Source organism: Rhea americana, unplaced genomic scaffold (assembly GCF_003343005.1).
Source record: "Rhea americana isolate MKP2758 unplaced genomic scaffold, rheAme1 scaffold_196, whole genome shotgun sequence".
NCBI lineage: Eukaryota > Metazoa > Chordata > Aves > Rheiformes > Rheidae > Rhea > Rhea americana.
Window position 1 is genome coordinate 847,275 of NW_028186105.1, and position 15,453 is coordinate 862,727.

The 15,453-nt window shown below is 53.3% G+C and overlaps 1 protein-coding gene across 6 annotated transcripts in view; it reads left to right on the forward strand.

The window, feature by feature from the left end:
• CNTFR (ciliary neurotrophic factor receptor) overlaps positions 1-15,453 on the forward strand; it is a 187,289-nt gene that overhangs the window by 65,797 nt on the left and 106,039 nt on the right. Inside the window, exons 1-2 of one of the 6 annotated variants that reach the window (XM_085303030.1) lie at positions 7,124-7,140; positions 7,238-7,322. The exons of 3 other annotated variants lie outside the window; for them this stretch is intronic. The gene's annotated coding sequence lies outside the window, so the exon portion shown is untranslated. Of the gene's footprint in view, positions 1-7,111; positions 7,323-7,859; positions 7,903-15,453 lie in introns of those variants that run through there. 2 more of the 6 variants (XM_085303029.1, XM_085303032.1) reach the window with 2 other exon arrangements.

A 15,453-nucleotide genomic window follows, 5' to 3' on the forward strand; every position in this document is an offset into this window, starting at 1 on the left:
GTCAGTAGATCCATCGGCAGCCTAATTATTTTCTAGTAATTGGATAGTGGGGGCGTGATGGCATCTTTGAAAACCTAGGTCATTTCCTGGGCACTGGAGATGCAGCTGGGCAGTGCAACACAAGCCACCTGCTCTTGCTTGGGTGCCTTGCCTGGTGCGTATAAGCGTAGCTAAAGCAAATATCTGAAGATACTTGTATGGAGGGGCTGGCAGCGGCACTTGTTGGAGGTATCCAGCCTGTTAGCAAGGTCTGAGCCTCTTGAAGAAGTGCTAAGTGGTTTCTGCAGCTCCTTTCCCCTGCGGCAGCTCTTTTCCCATGCGGCAGCAGAACATCCTCGGAGCGATGGGACGAGGAGCGAATACGGTGCACAACGCTGCTGGGTTTTGCACATAGCCTGATGCCATGGATGGCTGCTTTGGGTCCTGGTCTGCACTGCCCGGGGTCGAGAGGACCTGTCCGAGCACCTGCACTTCCCTCAGTCGCGGCTCCCTCTCAGACGCTGTTTCTGCTCAGCTTGAGGTTGCGCACGGGGCTTGTGCTTGCCAGCTCTTCCTTATGGAAACCCTTTCTGAGAAAATGTTAAGGCCAAGCAGGGTTGGTTTGTTGGGAGGCTATTGAGAACTGTGATCTCAAACTGTGAGATTAAGCTCTGGGAGCTTTTCTTTGTTTAAAATAGATTTTTTAAACCAAAAAATGCAACTTTTGATGCATATCACTCTTAACCTCTTGCATACATTCATTTTTGATTCAAACACTCTGTTGAAAGCTTTCTTCCCTTCCAGAGAAAAATCTCCTGGAAAAGAGCAAAGCCTACTTTTGTACATTTATTTTCACCAGTTATTGACATAATTTGTGACTTAAAAGGAGGGGGGTAAAAAATGAGTTTCTGATTGAGGCCTCTGAGCATTACTGTGATAGAAACAAAAACAATAACGCAGCAAGCTACTCTACTCTTAGCTTAATTAACACGTCATTAAGATCAAGTGCCCTCCTAGCAAGGTAGCGGTTCTGGGCTGGCCGTCCTCAGGTGCTGCTCTTGGGCTTGGCAACCCAAGAAATGCACAGCAGTTTATTTCTTCTTTAAATGTTTGTTCTCTAGCCCTAGCGAATAACCTAAGTAATTTCTCCAGAGGAGACCTGTGAAACGCTCATAACAATTTTCAGGTATGAGTGGGAAGAAAAGAGCAATCTGAGAAATGGAAGCTTAGGGAGAGAGAAATGTTCCCTTAGAATTACGGCTCGCGCAAGCAGGTCCGGGGAATGCGGAGCTGGCTCCTCGGCTGACGAGAGCAGTCAGGAAAATGGAAGATGACTGCAACCTTTTAGTGCCAGAGCTATTTCTTGACATACGATGCAGATCGCTTTCTGATCTCATCTCCCTGCGCACTGAGCTTGGAACCAGAAGGAGAGGTAAACGGGTCAGGATTCCCAGGAGGGCTGTGAGAAGGGCCAAAAAGCAGGCGTCCGCAGGGGAAAAACAGTCGATTTGGCAGGTCTGGAGTTCATTGAGAAGTTATTACTTTGGAAGGCACAAGAATATCTGTTGGGAGTCATAGAAGAGTTATTGGTGTTGGAAGTTATGATGTAGAATTATGATGGAGGATATAGAGACCCTTATAGAAGCTCAGCGAACCTGTGAATCCATCTATCTAAGCACCCTCAATTCCCACTGAAATCCTCTTGGAACAATAATAATCATTTAACAAAGGAAATGGTTTTTGACCCAGACAACTAAATGCATTTCCGCTTAGTGCTTCCCAGCTCTTGCCTGATACTCAGCCGTGTGTTGAGGTTGCCTGTTATTTTCCCAGACATCAAAGGGTTTAAGGAAAATGCAACTTGGGAAAATTGATTGTTTGCCATGAAAATCTCTTCTGAAAAGAGCAGTCTGAAGAACAATTAGCTGAAGGCATGTGAGCAGATTGCAAAGCAAAAATACAAAGTCGGTGCATCAGCGAAGATCCCCCGGGAGCRTTGGTGGAATGCCCTGGCAATACGGGAGCAGTTGAGGAGGACGAGGACGTTGCAGAAACGTTAATTGTTTCTTTTCATGTGATTTCATTACGGTGGATATTGGAGGGAGATCTACTCCTGACCAACTGTTATCAAAATGGATTGGGTAAAGCCAAGCGGCTTTGTTCTGCCTCCGACACGCCAGGCCCCGGTGTGATATAACAAAAGCTGAAACGGCAAAGTCGGAACAAAATGCTTTGATAACTTTGTGTCAGATTTCCTCCAAATTGCAGCATTCCTCCAAAACTTGGTTTCTGTCTAAAGTGGCACTTTGCAGCRGAAAGCTGTTGAATTGGAAACATCAGCTGGCTTTACTGGGGGAGGGAGACGGATGGATGGAAAAGAGGAAAAGCAATAGYAGAGCGTGAGGGGCTGTTCGTAGCAGAGCCAGTGCACGTGAGGGCTGGCTCCCTGCATCGCTGGTGGTAGGGACTGATTCAGTGCTGTAGTTCGCCCATCGGCAGAGCAGTCAGGGCTTTSAAACACCACCCTTCCTACAACCACTGGTGCTGGTACCCGTCCATCGCTGCCACTGGTGGTCTCTGGACCGGGCAGCTGCATGGACCATCTATCTCATTATGAAGCCCTTTTTGGGTGCTGAAGATTTAAAGCTAAATGGGAATTTTGTGTCATGAAAACTGCTTTTCCACCTGCAAGGAAGGACGTTGTTTCCTTASGGAAGGCCAAGGCAGGCGTGCAGGGATGGAGAAAGAAAGCCAGCCTCACCTGCTGGCTTCTGCAGAAGACATCGTGCCTGGCAGCCAGCTGGCATCGCCTCGGGAGCTGGGCTCCCATGCGCTGTCCAGGCCACGGCACCYGCTGAAAGGTCATCAGGGCTTTGCCATTGCTTGCTTGTTATTTTATTTTTATGTATTTTGGACCCAAAAGAATGATTGTGCTGAAAGGGATCAATAGCTCAGCCGAGCATCAAAGTTATTAACTCGCAAACAAATAGTGTCGAAGCTGATGGGAAGGAGGAAGAATGTCAATTTTCCGTGCAAATATTATTGCAGGGAGCCTTCAAGGAGTGTTTTATTTAGCAAATCAAGGCTATCGGAGACAGTTATTCCCTTGCCAGGAAAAGGGGGAGAGTGGGGAATTGAATTATTTATCTGTTAAAGTGTCTCCAGGGTAAATTTTTAGGTTGAAGGACAGTCTGAAGAGACCAGATTGGCTGGGTTGTCATGTACAAAGAGGAGTCCTGTCCTTCCCCTGTCCATTTGGCCATCTAGCTTTGCGCTCTCCAGGGGGAAAGGCTCTCCACTGAGTCCCCCCTCCCCTTCCCCTAGGAGTTTTGGGGATGTTTGCATTCACAGACGAAGAAAGTGAATCCACCTGATTTTCCCATAAGTTCCTAAGAGCTGGCCATCCTCCCTGGGCAGTGGGTACCAGCAAAGAGGGAGTCATCCCATCAGCCAGGCTATGCAGCTGTGGCCAGCTAGGGAGGCATGGGAGAGCTGTGCTCGCTGCGCCCCGTGCCGTGGTGGGCTCTCAACCCGTCACGGCATGGGGACAGGCACGTGTCGAACACGCTGAGGGAAGCAGGGGCTGTTGGAGCCCCACGTGTGCCGGAGCTGGAGGCATTTCTCATGCCCTCACTCAGCACCCACAGAAGYGGCCACCGGTGCTGTAGGAGGAAACTGTGATCAAATGCAGGGAAAATGAAGCAAAGGGGCAAGTTTCTGAATCCTCGTCTTCCATGCTGGTGCTTTGTGTCACCTTAGAGCTTTTCAAACTTGGTGGTTTTTACCTTTAATTAAGAGTGGCTGTCCTAGTTCTTAGAGGATCTGGCCATGCATTAAAATCTTCAAAATTTCAGCATTTCCCCCTGTTATTTCCAGAGTCGACAGTGACTCAATATGTAAAAAATATTAGCAAGGTCAAAACTTATGCTTGAAATCTCAGCTGCCACAGAGGAGGTGGTTTTGCAACACATAAAATGCAGTTGGTATCTTGCCACATCCCAAACTTGCAATGTACTGTGCAATGCGCTCCCTTCTCCAACATTTAGGAAGTAGATGGGGACTCTCTCTCTCCATTTCATTCCTCTCAGTTCAGCTTTTTTCCTGCTGCTAAATGCTGCAGCACAACCTTTTTTTCTTTTTTTTTTTCCCTGTGTTGTGGTATGGTCCTCTTTCTATTTGAGAGTTCACAGCCTGTCGCTATTCAAGCCACAGCGAGTGGGAGCTTTTTTCTCAAGCTCAGTAGAGGGTTGGGAACCAAAAATGGGGTGTGAAGGGTTTCTGTCTGGGGGTGTGGGGAAGGCATGAAGGGGAGCAGAGTTGTGCTGCCGCAATGTCCCCTCTCCAGCCGCATCTGGACTSCAAAGCCCCGGGCAGTTTTGATCCTAAAGTTTCTGTGCGTGTTCGGGTGAAAAGCGTGGTCCTGCTGCAAATCAGCRCGGCTGTGGTCTGCCTCAGGAGAGGAGTGGCGGGGACTAAACTGTTGCATGCCGCTCTCTGTGGGTTTAATCGCTTCCACGTCCCTTCACAGAGCTGGCTGCATTGCACGGCCCAATTGAAAACTCCCGGATGGCAGATCCTGGCTGGGAAACACTAGCTCGTTGCCTGATTTTGTCTTGCGAAAGGTCATCTAAGCCAGAGCRTAACTTCCTCCTCCCTTTTCTTCAAGCTCTGCTTGTCTGAACATCTCAAAGGACTTCACAACGGGTGGTGATCGCCATTAGGCACTTTTTGCAGAAGGGGAAGGTGAGGCACAGAGATACTAAATTCTTGAGGCTAATTAATGCTTTATCCCTAGAGTCTGTTGCCGCGACACTGAAGGGCRCCACAGGGGGAACTCCGTGGCCCAGGGGCTGTGCTGGCAAGGCGTGGGGTCAGGGTCTTTCTTGGGAGGGTCTCTGCACCTCCTCGCAGCGGAGGTACCGGCACCAAAAGCGGCTCTTCTGCTCGCTGGAGCTTCCCTGGTGCTTTGTGCACGCTCCGAGGCTGCCGCCACTCACCAGAGGTCTCTCGGCTTCTGAATTTCACGTGTTCCTGTTGGTGRGATGTCTCTGGGGCACGGTCATGTCACAGCGGTGGGACATGGGACATGTGGTGGGATAACTCCTGGGCTCTCTCTCTGTGGCTTGAAGCAGCGTTGCCTCTGATGCCAACCTTGCAAAACSTTGCCTTACTGTGTGCATGGTTGGAGGAGCACGTGCCTGCCACCATCAGTACTGCCCCCATCTGCCTGTTTCTGCACATGAGGCTGGGTGCTGCTTTTGGGGGGGTTTAGAGGGTGAACTGCTTTTCTGACCCATCGCTGGTGCCAGGAGAGCGAGGGGTCATTGCAACGATACCTGCCTGGAATCCAGCTCCGTCACTGCTTCACAGCTCTTCCCAGGTCGGCACGTCCGAGTGTGCCCTCCTCTCCCTTCTGCAGGGACAGGGTGTGATAAAATCAACACGCTGACAGATGGCAGGTCCTCGGGAAACGGAGCCTGACATTTCCTGAGAGTCTACAACCACTTTTCCTTTACAAGCCCATAAAAATAAGGTGAAAAAAAATGCCCTTCTAGTGCCTTGTAACCATCTGACATTTAAGAAGACTGTGTGCGATTAAGGCAAACATCTGCTGGTGATGTGCTGCGTCTACATGGTCCAGCTCTTGATCTCCCTCTGCCTCCGTGCCCTGCAGAGGTCCGTRGCCGTTGGTGCGGGAGCCCTTGCGTCACCACAGGAAGCAGCTGAGTTGCACCAGTGCGCACCAGCTCTGATATAAAGGAGATTTGCAGTGGGCTGAACTGATGCTGTTTGGTGGCATAATGCAAGGAGACTTGGCGTTCCTGGACCCAAACATTGCTCCTTCATCTCCTGAAGCACACGTCCCCCAGACTGGGTTTTCAAGACCCAATGTCCCAACTGCTAGAAGCAATAAATATACCCTCCGTGTGGCTGAGCCTGCTTGGAAGCGCTCTTCCTCCTTTGTATACTCCTTGCTCACGTGTCTGCATGGCCCAGGCCTGCTCCTGTGAGCCTTGCAGTGTTTACTTGCTGCTGAAAAGCCTCTTAAGTCTCATTTCTCACCCATAAAGGCTCTAATTTTCAAACACAACCTAGCAGCAAATTGCTGCCACGCACATCTCACCCTGGCTCCTGGCCTGGAAGAGTTCTGGGGTTTTTACTCAGTAAAATAAGAAACTGTGTCCAATAGGCAAAGCAGCAAAAAWTTTGCCCTTGGATAAAACAGCAAAGTCTGGCCATAAAGCCCAACATTTTATTCCCCATACAGCAATTTGAAAAAGAAAAAAAAACCTTCATATTTTTGCAGAGCTCTGGTCCCAATCACATAGCTGGACTGGGCAAGGCATTAAGATGAGGGAACAGTCTTGTGTTAGTCCATTGGGAAAGTTAATAGAACTTTTCCATCCCCAGTTTCTAGGATTCTGGGAATCCTCGCAAGAGCCGCTGCATTTCAACGTGCATCGCCTCGCTCGTTCCCCTGGAGCGGCCCCGCTTGCCTCGTTAAATCTCCCACCTTTCCGCTGCTGAACTGAAAATCAACAAAGGGAAATTTAGGCTGGATATCAGGAACAATTTCCTCGAGTCGACTGTGAAATCGCCCCCGGGGAGGAGCAGTGGAAGCTCTGCCGCTCGGTGCATTTAATGGGTTTCCCATCTCTTTGTGGGAGGGAGGCCAGGAGCGAGGACGCCTGGGCTCCCTGCTCGGCTCCACCTTGCTCYGTGCCTACCGTCTCCTCTTGGMGAAAGGCTCTCGCCCTCGGAAAATGCTCCAAAGCATCTGGTCTGTTGGGAGCCTCCCTGCGGCAAAACCCACCTGGCAAGCCTCAGCCAAATGTGCAGCTGCCCCTGGGGACGGGGAGCGTCTGTCTGAAAAATATTGGCAAAAATGAGATGTTATGACAGGTTGGACCTTTAATTTCAAACGGGGCTTTTAAAGTAATTGTTTCAATTGGAAATGAAATGTCTCGTGTCGATTCCCCTGGTCAAAATAAGTGTAGGGGGGAAATGGAGAAGCTGCCGCTTGGCTGAGGTCAATTTAAATCGAGCGAACCGTGTTTTCCTGTAGGAAATACTTTCCACGAGATTATTGTGAGTGACGCTTCAAAGCGGAGGAGACTAGAGAAGAGGAGAGCGTAGGCAGTGGCTCTGCGTTCGTTCCCGGTAATAAACGCATGCAGGAGAGGCTTGCAAGAGAGGCGTTTGGGGTTTTTTTTTGTTGTTGTTTTTGTTTTGCTAAGGTGAACTAAACGTCCTGCAGAGCCGGGCGGGGGCCACCAATCTGCCAACGAGGCAGCATGTGAGACGGGAACGAAAGACGCAGTGGAAGAAACGAAGCCCAAAGGGTAATTAAATCCTCACTCGGGCTACCAGGGGCTGCTGGGGGGGGGGGTTCTCCTTGGAGACTAGTGGTTTCTAAGAACAGCGTAGGTAAGCGTCTCGCCAAGGATATTTGATCTCACCAAGGTGTGGTGTGGAGCATGGCATCTCCTCCCCATTTATGTGCTCTAAGCCAAAAAGCCTGGTGCATAGAAAGKGGAAGTGTAAGACCCTGTAGCGTAGCAGCAGATAAATATATCGTTGATGTTTTAGGAACTGTGAAACATGAAAAAAGGCAGAGTTTGTGGCTGGGAGGAGGAGGTGAGTTTTCACGGTCCCGGCTCTCCGGGGTAGCGTGCAAGCATCGCACGGCTGCGCGCGAGCTTTCCCCTTGCAGCGACCTTGCGGAGCCATAAATAGGACAAGAGCGAGCAAGGGCCTCGGTGGCGGGGGCTTGGCAGGGGGGGAGGAACTGCAGCCCCTGCCCCGCGTCCCGGCAGGATCCGGCCCCCGAACGCGGGGCGGCGGTTCGTGCGGCTGGAGCGGAGCCCGGCCGGGCGCCGCGGCGGCCCCGGGTGCTTTGGGGGCTGCCGTCGCGGGGCGCTGGTAGGTGCTATCCCGGGGCGACTTTTCTGGGTCACCCGTMCTTCCCCTCCCGCCCCCTCCTCTGTAGTCGGTGCTGAGCAAATGCAGAGCAGGAAATGTAATCCTTTCCTTAAATAATTTCATAACCTGAGGCCAAAGGCTACAGATGAATATAGACCGTGGGGGACAGGCAATAACTGAAGGTCCTGGTCAGCGTGAYGGGCGGTGGTTTCAGTGCAGCAGCAGCCAGGCTGTTTTAAAGCAGAGCCCTCTCTAGATAGCTTTTAAAAATGTATGTGATATCTCACAAAAACATGGTCAGGGGTGTGGAGTCCAGCTGTGCACTTCAGAGATTTCCGATCTTTTGTTTCCCGTGCATGAACCCAGAGCAATAATCTGCGATTTGGGGTCTGACTCCGCTCTTTGCTCCAGCCCTTGTATCTGCGCGGGGAAGTTGGGAGCCACATGTGGCCCGCGAGGGCTCAGCAGAGAGCGAGCCAGGAGCAGCGAGGGGGAAGGGGAACAGGTTGGGCCTGACTCGTGTTGCTCGGCTTGTGCAATGCTGTCCTGCAGCACAGGATGCTGCCAGGAGGTGTGAGACGCCCTTAGCTCCTCATCCAAATGCAGGAGCATCGTGGCAGCAACCTGGAGCCCAAAAGATGCAGTAGAGATGCAACGTCTCGTAGCTCCTCCTTGTGGGCTGCACTCGAGTACCAGCTCTGGTAGGAGGCATCACTTAGAGACTGACCCTYGGTGCAAAGATGTAGCCAAATGCCACGGTTTTAGGTAGTGCTTTGCTTCACGAGCTTCCCATGAGGTGCTGCTGTCGGGAAGGCTTGGCCCTGAGCGGGGTTCAAGGCGGTGCCAAGCCTCTGGATCTCTTCTGCCCTTGTGCGTCTTGGTGCCTCTCTGGTTGCTCTGCAGCTGGAGGCCAGCCCAGGCCAGCAAGTGGGGGCGCGTCACCTCTTCTCRGGGCTTTTCCTGCCCTGGCGTTGTTCCCAGCACCACAGAGACAGGCCTGAGGCGATTTTGTCATCGTGGCATGGGAGACTTCCCCACTGGTGGTAAAACCTACTGCAGAAGATGGGTGAACATTTGCAGCCAGCCCCTGGGAGCGGGTGCTTGGCAATGACAGCACGCGACAGGCTTTTCAAAGCCATCTTGAGCAGGGATGTCTGAGCTGTGCATGCAGCTGGACCTACAGGCGGGAAGGGTTTCTTTGAAAGAGGAAGCCAAGGCCGTGCCATGCAATCAGGACTGTCCCTGCAGTGGCCTGGGCCTGGGAACAACCCCTCTTGGGAGCCCGCTGCTGTCTCCAGACCCAGCCCTGCAGCCTTTCTCCTGTCTTTCCAAATTTCATTTGTGTCTTAAACCAAGCCAGACTTTCCCTTGGGAACGTCTTAGGCCAGAGGCAAAAAGGGATGGAGAAGAGCCCAAGGCGCAGCACGAAGCTGCCCAAGGTTGCACAGGAGCTTTGGAGCAGAGGTTCGGAGGGGCACCGGCCCGGCCGGCATCCCGGCCCTCGGAGCGCGCCGTCGCTCCTCCGCCTGGAGCCTGCCTCTCTCCTGCTGGCCGGGCTGGCGGCGCTCCAGGCTCCCAGTGCTGTAGCTGAGGTCATCGCCTGGCCCCTCCGCTTTAATCAGCGCTGCACTCGTGGGAACTGGAAGCAGAATGTGGCCCTTGCATTCCTCCGAGCTCAAGAGATATGAGGAGACTGGATGAGGCTCAGGTAAGTCATTCGCCGTGCGTATTTTAACCACGACTGCAATTATCCGGGCTGGAGAAGCTTCGGCAGGCCAAAYTTCCACCCCCTGCGGAGCCCCGCGCGCGTGGCGGAGCGGCGCGGGACGCGATCGCGCCTTCGCGACGAGCGAAGCGTTTTGCAGGAGCGCTCGGCGTTCGGCGCTGCTTCCCAGCCGGCGTTTTGCAGTCGTCACCGAAACCCCCCCGTTGCCGCGCGCGCAACCTCCCTCCGGCAGCAGCCGAGAAGGGGAGCGGCGGTCCCGGCCTTCGGCGGCGCGGGCGAGCGGAGGGCTCCGAGGTGCGCCGGGAGCACAGCGGGGCRTTGGGACGCTCTCTGCTCGTCCCCGGCAGGGCAGCAGGCTCTTTCCAACCTTGCCATCCACGCAAGGGGCAGGATTTCGTATCCCGAACTGGAGCTGTTTCCCTTTGGGTCGGACGGGCGGAGGCTCGAGGGTTATTCCCTCGGCGCGGAGCCGCGTTTTGCAAAGGAAGTGACATTTGTTCTCTGCAACGGCGACACTTTGCCCTTCCAGATCCCGCTGAATTCCTGCTAATCCTCCCCTCGTTCGTTTTGCACATTTTTCTTCGTTCTGCGCCTAGACCGTGGCGCTTTGCTGAGCCGGTCGTAGTCAGCAGCAGGTAATTTAAACACACATCTGCTTGCAATCTGGAAGGAAGGAGAGAGGCAGTTTGTCTTCGTTATAAGGCCGGCAGTCCCGGCTCTTTGCTTACCTGGTGGCGCCAAGGCGCTTGGGTTGCTCCGTGGGGATCAGGTGGCACGCGGAGCCCGGGGACGGAGCGCCCTGCTCTGCTCCCTCTCCGAGGGATGCAGCGGGACTGCTGGATGTGCCGCGGGGAAGGCGGGCTGCAGGGCCCGCGGGGCGGCGCGGTCTCGTACGGGGGCGGCGGGGCTCCTCCGCGGTTTGGGAAGGGAGCGGAGAGCGGCACGGCCGTGGGGAAGAGCCGTCCCGGCCATCCGCAGCCAGTGCTTTGAGGCCAGATTAGCTGAGGGCGTCATCCCTACCCTGTCACTATTGCCTCCTGCTACTCGGTCTGCGCTCAATGTCGCCAGCCCAGCTGTCCCTGCCGGTGTCCCGGCACCCCGCGGTCCTCGCGCCCTGCCCCACTCTGCTGCAGGTGGCTGGAGTTAGCGGGGATTGAGAGCGACGGGTTCGGTTCCTTCCTCCCCGCCCGCCCTGCGTTTTTCCAAGGAGCCCGAGCTGGAGGAGTTCAGCAGCGCCGTGATAGTCCCTTTGCTGCAGACGGAGATCCAGGCGGTGGAAGGCTGACGGGATCCAAGACGAATCGCAGAGCTGGTGGGGGGGAGCTYGGACAAGCCAAGAGAGAACTATTTCAGAGAACGCGTTGCCTCATCCTGTCTGCATCGCGGGGGTTGCCCCCGCGGGGAGGAGGGCTGCACAGGCCATGGGTCACCTCGAGTGCCTCGTCAGGTTGTCCCACACCGCTTGCTCACGGAGGAGCACAAGAAAACTGTCCTTCCCAGAGAAATAGGGGTTGGTTCCTATTGTCGCTTAGCCCACCATGAGCTGTTACCGTGGCCGCTGGAGAGGTGTGAGCAGGCACCCCAGGAGCACGTTTCTCAGGCGCTGACATCTAGACCGGGGTGGCTCTTCTGCAGAGGCTCATTTTTCCTCCAGGTTTCAGCTACGTTCCTCCATGTCCTCCTCTGCTGACGTCCCCAGCAGCTCCGCTGCCTCGCTGCTGGCAGCGGTGCGGCTGTGTGGGTTTTTTTGGCCAGAGGCACGTGAAGGACCTGCAGGAAGTTCCCTGTCCCACTCTGCCTTCGGGACCTCCCTCTCTTCCAGTCCTGGCTCCTTGTGTACAGACCAGCTTGCTCCCAGGCCCTTTCCTCTCTTCCAGCACCTAATTCACCCCCCCAAAAACCCTCTTTGCACCCCTTGGAGACCCCTACTTTTTCCTTCTAAGGCTTACAACTAGTTTTTGAAAGCCTTCCTCATTTTTTGCTAAGTTTAGAGTGCCTTCCTTTTCCCTCGGTGTCCTGAAACAGCTGCTGAATGAAAAGCAATCGTTTTCTGATATTCAATACCATAAGCAGGAGTGATTTGAAAATGTGTTGATTTCTTAGACTGTGGGAAAAAGACCTGTACTGCTGGCAAAACCGGGCTGAAAAGCAATGTGGGTTTTCTTTTCTTTTCTTTTTTTTTTTTTTTTTTTTTTTTTTTTTTTTTTTTGATGGGTTCATGGAATAGGAACACATATTTCTTCACTGCTTTGAATTTTCCCTGGAGGTTTCCAAGGGGCTGAAATCTTACTTTTATATACACTTGTTCACAGAGAAGGCAAAAGGTAGTGGATTCATACAAATGCCTTGGATTTTGCAGTTTTGGAAAGYGAGGATCTGCGTAATACCCCAGAACATTTCTACAGCCCGTGAATGCTAGACATCCCTAGAGAAAGAGGATGTTAAAATTAGCTAAACTCACAGCCRCATCAGTGGAGAGGGCTGAAGAGGCTGCCCAGTTGCAGAAGTTGCTCTGGGTCTTCTGGCAGTGAGTGGACCCAGGCCCTTTGCTTATGGGTCCACCTTGGCTCGAGCCCCCTGCATCCATGCCGGCGGGGTGCTGCAGCCTTGGAGGCACAGCTGTAGTCGTCCAGCACCTCTCTTCCCCATCTGTGCAACGGGAATCCCATTTCCCAGTTTACAGGGGCAGAGATTGATACTGTAGGAAGGCTTGACCCATCTTGACAAGCGTGGGGTGAGATCCTGACATCCAGGCTTGGTCTGGATGCTGTGCTGCTGGCTCTTTAGGGGATCTCATCTAGCTTTCCTCCGTCCTTCCGCTCTCCTCTGCTAGCTCAGGTCCTCTAAAGATTACATGTTCGAGATATATGTAATGTTAGTCCGTATAAATCACATCAAGCCTATGGCTTCCAGCACTGCTGGCTTGGTTTCTTTCAGACTAGCTCACTGTCACTCAGACGTGGGATGTCTAGGTTAGCTTAACGAGGAAGCCAGACTAAGATGAAATAATTAATGCAGCTGTAGAGTGGAGATGGAGAAGTCTTCGGGGGATAAAGGAGCTGGCCCAAACCTTCCTCCTTAAGTTAAACGCTCCAGGCCTCTCCGAAGGTTCGGAAATACTCCATTTCCACTGGGTGCCGAAGCTGGTTTTGTGGTTCTTCCAGCCCGGCCAGCCTGGGATGCTCTCGGGGGGGSCGCAGCGTCTGCGTAGGCATAGGAGGTCTGGCCTGGGTTCAGGGGAGCAGCTGCGGGGCTCAGACCCGGGAGCTTCTCAGGGCTGTGGAAGTCATGGGGGGGGGTTAAAATTTTGGAGAGGGGGGTGACAGTGGCTCTAGCCCCACCGTGGGGCTCATTCCCAGCTGCCGYGGCCCGCAGGGACCCCTCTGCTCGCCCTGTGCCCGTCTCCTTTCCCGCGGAGCAACGGGACTTGACGCTCCCCTCGTCTGCCGCTCGGCACGAGCTGAGGCTAGACCGAATTAAAGCTAGTTTATTTAGTAAACATGTTCCAGGATGAAGCTTTTGATTTATAGGCACCCCAATAGCGCTCCGAGGAGGACTCGTACAACTTTAACTGCGTTTTCTCAGCATCACACCAGCCCAATAAAAGAGAGTTCATATGCACTGCGCAAATTCTCACTTCCAATATAAAAAAGRTTTTATGAGAGTGGGAGTCTCATTGGCTCTGCGAGGCCGGGCGTATTGGCGGATACTCCGCGTGACAGACCTTCTTTTCCTCTTCAAGTTGTCAGACTTCAGTAGCATTTACAGCTATTTAGCTATCAAATTTTATGTGCGGCTCTGAGAGAAACGTGTCTCTTAAATACTGCTCTGTCTCATAAACAGCAGTCTGTTAAACCGCGTCGATCGTACAACTGTTTGGCGAAACCCTCCGACGCAATTGGCTGAAACTCTGGTCGTTACCTGAGTGGGGAAGTGCTGAACACCACCCTGAGCTTAATTTTCCGAGCCGATCTTCCCGACTGGGGATCGTCTTCTCGAGTTAAGGCTATTAATAACCGTGCTCCGGCAGTCGCGGTTTTGGTGCCGGTTCAGCCCGATGTGAAGCTCCTTCCCGTGGACGYGGCGGGGCGAGGCTCTGTCCGTCGGAGATCGTTAAGTTGCGCCGTCTCGCCCCATGCAGCCCGACTCCGCGCGCGCCCGGGTGGCAGAACGGAGCCCGGCCGTGGCGGCGGCGAGCAGCTCCGTCGCCGGCAGCAGGCACCGCGACGGTGATTTATTGTCCGTGCTACGGTTGCATCTAGACGTCCCTAGTGAGGTTGCATCCCCAGTTCCTCAGCCTCGGGCTCTTGGACTCAGGGTCCTTTCCTCTCTGGGTAAAACCCCCTTGGAGGAGAAGCTGGTGTTGTCCCAGAAAGGGTGGGAAGCGAGACCCTGCCAAGGGGAAGGGACACACTTAAGGTCATGCAGCGCCTTTGGGCTGGAGTCTGGAGTGGGGTTGATGTTCCTGGGGTGCTAACCCTGATCCTAGACATAACAAAGTCTAATTTTTGCCATTTTAAACCTCCTCTTACGATATTCCATTCCTTTTGGCACATTCCCCTCCAGGCTGTGTCCCATCAGTGGTGCTGAGGAACGGTAGGTGCCAACTTGTGTGTTAGTGAGATTTATTTGGTGACCCAAGCTGGGGCCGGGAGCACGGAGCAAGGAACAGAAGTTCATTCATTCCCTTCGTCCCTTCCTCAGTCTCCCTCTTTGCTGATGGTGCAGTCCAGCCAGATCAGACTGCTCTGTGTATAATTTAGAGACGCTCAGCAGGATTTCGGAGCTGAGCCAGTCTTGACTTTCCAGCCTCTTTTATTTTTACCGTTTTATTCTTTTTATTATTATTATCTTGGTGCAAAGTAATAACTTTATGTTTTAAAGTCTGTAGCCACTGTGTGGCTTGGAAGGTGCAAGTGGAGCAAGCGGTGCRGAGAGCCCCGAGCTGGCCCCAGCGCCGCGGGTGAGTTCACCCGGAGGCCTGGAGCAGTTAGTAGTTGGATGTCTAATTACTGCCGTGTGCTGCGAACTGGGAGGTTTGCTCTCCCATCGCTGCCGTTTCCACATGCAATGCGCTGGGGGACCGGGGCGGAAAAAATATATGTGCGCGTGCAGGCACGGTTCTTCTTGAATGCGAAGCTGCACCTGCAAAAATAGAGGCCAGGAAGAGACTGGCGAGCAGCTCTGCGCTGGGAGGCACGATGCGTGCGGAGCAGGGGATGGGGACAGTGTCTCTGGATTTCTTTCCCATGCTTGCACCACCTGAAGGTTTTAGCGGACATTACGTTTCCTCCCCCTGCGTTTCGATTAATCATSAGCTTGTTAATGGTCTTCTACCCCCCGCTCCATCTCCCTTCCCTTGTCAAGGGAAGGGTGTTGCAGCACGGTGGTCCCCATCCTGCCCCTGGTGTGGGGCTCTCAGTGCTCATCTCTTTGCCCATCTCTTTGCCCTTCTCCAGGCTGTGCAAGCCCAGCTCCCTCCGACTCCTTGTGCTCGTGTGCCCTGGCCTCGTGGCCTTCCTGCTGGCCTTTGCTGGAGGTTATCGATGTCCTGCTTGTCCTGGGCACCCCCAAACTGAATGCAGTGCTCCAGGTGTGGTTTGAAGGTTTGTTTTGTTGTTGTTGTTTTGTTTTTTTGTCCTTGAATATTTCTTTCTTCAGAGGGGCTCTTGCTGAACCTGCGTAGGCTTATACCTGGCATCGAGCTTCCTTTCTGGTTGGGAAGAATTTCTGAAAAAAACCCCAAACGAACGAAACCCAAAGTATTGACGCCCCTGTGCRTGTTCATGAGCTGTACCCTGTTACTTGGGAATGATTCCTGTTYT